Genomic DNA, 5,588 nt, shown 5'->3' on the forward strand with positions numbered 1-5,588 from the left:
AACACCTGTATTTTTATTACCCCTTGACTCTTGATAAAATCTTATGACTAGTTAAATTTAACAGTTTAATTTGAAGTTAAACTATAGCAACTTTAGATACCAGAAAAATCTTTGTTTATCCTTCTGCAACATAAATTTCACTTTCCCAGAACCAGTGCTTAATGGGATCAGTGTACTAGGAACTATGATGTGCTATAGCTTAAGGGTCTTCAAGAATAATTTCACATAGGAGCTCATTTTATTAAGTTATTGGTGCTGAACATCAAGTAATGGAATATTTTATTCTTATAGGAAAATGAACACATTGATGCTTGCTTTGACCCCTAGAAAGGTGATCATTGGAATGATGAGTGCTTATTAAATAGGAAGGGATCCTTTGATTCTTCAGGGGAAGGGACCAGACAAAGAACATGTATGAATGACCCACGGACATGGACACCGGTGTGGGAATTGACTGCAGGAACCAGGAGTGGGATGGTCAAAGGAGGGCAAAGGGGGAAAAATTGGGACAACTGTAATAGAAAAAATATAAAATTATTTTTCAAAGTTTAAATGACTAAATGTTGGCTTCTTTAAATGATGATAATACTCAGAAGCAGACTGAACTTGCAGCAAACACTGGCGCGGTGCAAATACGTTCGAAGTTTCTAACTATGGATGCGAGTATACTGACTGGGCAGAGAGACAGCAGAGGAAGACAGGAAGCAGCGAGCATTCTGAAGTCAGCGATGAAAGAGGGCCCGTTTGGGGGAGCCAGGGTATTAGATAGCTAGACAGACTATTGTTTCTAATATAAAATAAGATTTAAGAGTTGGGGCAGTGAAGATAAAGCTATTTAAAGTATTGTAAGACCCAGTTAGAATTGTAGTGGGTGTCTTGTGGGAAGATGGAGATAATTGTCCATGAGAAAGTAAAGAGATTCTCAAGTACATTTTCGAAAGGCTTATTGGCGGATTTACTGACTTTAATAAATATCATACGTGGCGCAAGATGAAAAAAGAGATAGCAGCTCATTGTTGAATTCACTAAAGAACCATATATCAGACAGAACCAGCTGTATAAACTCTTAACTGTAGGAATACACATAAGTATGTGAGCATTTAGCCTGGGATCGGAATTCTAATGTGTTGTAAATGAAGAATTAATATGTTTTTAAGATACGTAATACATTAAAAAATGTTATGTGCCAGTACTGTGCTGATTGCTTTACATAAATAGCCTCATTTGATCTTCTAAAAATCCTCCGATTTTTTTTCCATTGTGAAGATAGGGAAACTGAGGCTTAGAGAGATTTGCCAAAAGTCAGTGGTAGTAAAGCCAGAATTTGATTCCAAGCATTCTGACTCTAGACCCCTTTCTCCCCACCGTAGTATCCTGGCCATTCTCTTGTAAAAATTGAGTTGAGTGAATCCACATCTACTAATTTGTCCTCAGTGTACAGTGCTTTGTCATACCACAGCAGTAGCAGACATGTTTTTTCCGGACTCAAATCTCTACTACTGGTTGTAGAACATTGGACAATTCTCCTAAACCCTGTGGATCTTTGCTTCCCTACATCCAATGTAAGATTACACTAAGCTCGTTTTGTTTTGCGGTTTACCAATTTTAAATTTACAAATTATTTTCTACTACACCCACTTGTGAAAACATATCTTTGTTGTCTTCCGAACTTTAACATTGTGTGCTTTTGGCAGACACACACACACCTCTGAATGCCATGCGGTATTCGCGTTGAAGCCAGTATATACCATGCAAAATAAAATGAGACAGCATGTCAACTCACAAACGCACTTTCACCATGGAGAAGAGGCAGAGGAGTGGAAGAGAGATTGGATAATAACAAATCTTGACCATCAGAAAAGAAATTGTCAGAAATGAGTATGTCCAGAAAAAAAAATTGAATCTAAAATACAGTAATTTTTGCCTGTTATTACAAATGCAAAGCAGCATTCTTTTTGCTCAGTAATTATTTTCCCAAGGATATGTGAGGAGAGGAGGCGTTGACATTCTCTAAGCTCAGGGAGGCTAATGCGTTAATGAACAGTTCGTTATCAGCTGGCACTGGCTCTGCCTGGCTCGCAATTCCCAGCCTCATTCAGTCAGGAGAGAATCTTTGTGTTAAGTGTAAACATCTTTCATCCTGAAACATCCTCAATGCCTTAGTCCCTAAAGTTCTCATATCTGGCATTTAATTATCTGTTAATTAAATCACACAGTTTAGAGGTGTTTTAGATTAAAGGAATATTAAATGTCTGATTCACTTTTATAAATGTGATACAATGTCACCCCATATACAATGAAGGCATTAATGGAATATGCATTTTAGGAAAATGCAATTTTCTATTGCCTGAAAAAGCAGCCAAAGTACAATGGTAGATAAATCAACTGTTTTTATGAAACTACTGTGAATTGCCAATGAACTCTTTGGAGAGTTAAGGTGAAAGAAGTAAGGCAACTGATACATATAAAATTCCTCTGATAATGATATAGCTGTTGGAGGCAATTTGGAAGGTTTTAGTTTTTAATATTTTACCTTGGTTGCACAGACTGGAAGTTCTGTGCTCCTCAGTTCACTGACTGTTTTCTTTATTGATTAGGTCATTCCTTTGTCTCGTTTTATGACATGCTCCTGTCATTTCTAAGCCTGCTCCCATTCCCATCTCCTTGTAAGTAACTGTGTCAGTGAATTTACGTCCTTAGAAATGGACGCGTCTTTGCAACTATGTAACATCTGTCTGTGTACGAGCACATCTGATTCGTATAAATGACTGTGTTATGTGGACTTCAGACTTGTTCTTTCACATGTTGACTAAAATGAGAATACGTACCCATGCTGCTATATGTAAGTTAAGATCACGGAGAAGGCTGGTCTTGGCACAAATGTGGTCCAGGTTTGAGCCACGTGCACGCTGGGGACGAGACGCAGGCCGTCTCCTACTCCCTGCTGCCACCACAAGCGTCGTGACACATGTCCCCTACGTGCAAATTTGAACATGGCATAAATTCTCTGGAATGTTGCTAGTGGTGCTTACTTCATGAGCATCTACTATAATTTCTCCTACTGTTTTGCATTGCTGTGGTAAATAAAGTTGTGTGTTCTTGTAAGGGTTTATTTTCTAACCTTCCGTATTGTTCTAGGTTATTGCTCTGTGATAAAAAGGGCTTCGCGAGAGAGCCATGCATACTCCCGAGTGGCAGAATATCATTAGTAGTGACTACCACCATAAAAATCATCTCTAGTCATTTTCTATTACCTGATTGCAACGCCCCAGCCGACTCTGATTGAGCACTCCCTTCCCTGAAGCCAGCTGTGGTCATTCATTTCCTTGGACATTAGCCACTTTGTTTTTTCAGGCAAGACAAGTAATTTGTTTTCCAAAGCACTGAAGAGTCTTTTCATTTTTATTTCTTGTTTTGGTTTATGTTGATGTATGTAATAAGGCTTTTTTGTGAGGTAACTTTTTTTTTAAATCACTGTGTTTTCTCCTTACATTAAATATTGAATTTTGAATCTAAATTTGGAATAAATTTAGAATCTAAACTTTGAATTTTTGATTCTAATTTTTGAATCTAAACTTTGGATAGGCAAACTGATTATTTTCTGGGAAGTAATGAACAGGTATATTGCTAACCTAACAATCTTTTTAAAGGAGATTTTAGATGCCAACATAATATTTTATAAGAATCAGTTTAAGATCTTTCATTTAAGTAACCATGATTCTGTAAGGAGATCTGTAGAAATGGCAATAAGGTTTACTCAACTAAAAAGCTTTAGTCCAGTCAGTGCTTTGCTAAATGCTGGGGTGTTCAGTGTGGCCAAGAAAACCACAGCTCCCGTCTCCATGAAAATTAGAATCTGTCAGGGGAAGCTGGAAGTAGGCAAATCTTCAACTAGTTTCTTGAGTTCTAGGATCTTACTTTCCATGCTGAAGACCCACAGAGAAGTACTCTTAGCACTAACGGGTGGTCAAGACAAGGGGTGGGGAGGGTTGAATGTGGGAGGTGGGTGAGAATAATGCGGGGGAAATTGGGATACCTGTAATTGAACAACAATTTAAGAAAGGGGGGATCAAGCCCCGAGGGAACTGATTGATAACATTATAATGGACAAAAACAGAAGTAAATGCTGGAATGCTAATTAAATAATTTGCAATTAGAATTAATTGTAAAAAGAGTATGAATATGCAAATATCCCAGATCAATAGATTCTTTTACTGCATTAAAGGACAGTCAGTGTTTCAAAGAGCACTTTCGTAAGAACAGAATAAAAGAAAGCTTAATTCATACTGTTTTACAAGTTTTGCAGTTAGAATAACGTTCACGGAGAAAGCCTTGCCCAGGGATCCAAGGCCCTTTACAGAGCACGAGTTTCTCTGCCCTGCCTGTGCTTGATGGACACTGAAGGTTGGATTAGCCCTCGCTTGATTTTTCTCTGTGTCATAGTCCATCAATTGTATGATACTACACTTGATCTTAGCCAAAAGGCCGAGAAGCGATCAATTGTATGATAGACTTTCTCCAAAAATTAATATCGGTGGATTGGTTCTGTGTTTTGTAATCAGTGGCATCTTACAACTGCTATCAGCCAGTCAGCAGTTACAGTTTAGTTGTCCTTACCTTCACCTATGCAAATTATTAGGAATCAAAATGTCCTTTTTCAGGTGATGTTATTCATACCTTTGCTATCTAGGATTGGCTTATTCTTTCTTTCCAAGAGGCAGTTAATCATTCATTAGTTGACATGAATTTTATAGACTCTGCCACCTAAATGTGTTTATAAAGATGTTTAGCTTTTTAAAAACTAAGTTAAGTAATCCAGCATTATATTTAAAATGCATGCAGCTACATGCGTATTTATTGCTTCTTTTTTCAAATCAAGACCATTCATTCGTTAATTCAACAAATTACGTGTCTTACCCAAGTATCTTGTGTTCATTCAGATAGAGGTCATCCATCACTGCGGAAAAAGCCATCCTATTATTTGGGAGCTTAAGTTTTAGTGCAGAGACAGACAATAAAATAATAAATAGGTAAATTTATAATACATTAAAAAGTGAATGTAGGTTGAATTCTAAGTTTATATTTGCCTGAACACATTGTTCATAATGCCTTCACAATATGAAATTCTTTGTGCTTATATCGCATGCATAGTATTTTTCTTCTTTTTGCACTGAATTACACCTGTTGGGGTGACAGTGGTTGATAAGATTACATGGATTTCAAGGGTTCGGTTCCATGATGCATCTTCTGTCTGTGGCACTGTGTGCCCACCGCCCACACCAGGTCTTCTTCCCTTACCATGTATTTGACGCCCCTTACCCTTCGCCACCTCCTACTCCCTTTCCCTCTGTAACCACCATATTGTTGTGTCTGTGAGTTTTTGTTCTTCTGGTTTGTTCATTTTTTGCTACCAGTTGTATGTCCAACATAACTGTGAAATCGTGTTTCTTAACTTTTCCTGCCTGACTTACTTTGCTTAGCATGACATTCTCAAGATCCATCCATGTTGTCTAAAATGGCAGTATTTCATCTTTTCTTATGGCCAGGGAAGTACTCCATTCTATATATCTACCATGTGTTCTTTATCC

General features: G+C 37.7%; 1 pseudogene; it reads right to left on the minus strand.

The window, feature by feature from the left end:
- Nucleotides 1–4,400: 4,400 nt before the first annotated feature.
- Nucleotides 4,401–4,497, minus strand: LOC128779899 (U2 spliceosomal RNA; annotated as a pseudogene).
- Nucleotides 4,498–5,588: the final 1,091 nt, after the last annotated feature.

Source organism: Desmodus rotundus, chromosome 13 (genome assembly GCF_022682495.2).
Source record: "Desmodus rotundus isolate HL8 chromosome 13, HLdesRot8A.1, whole genome shotgun sequence".
Taxonomy (NCBI): domain Eukaryota; kingdom Metazoa; phylum Chordata; class Mammalia; order Chiroptera; family Phyllostomidae; genus Desmodus; species Desmodus rotundus.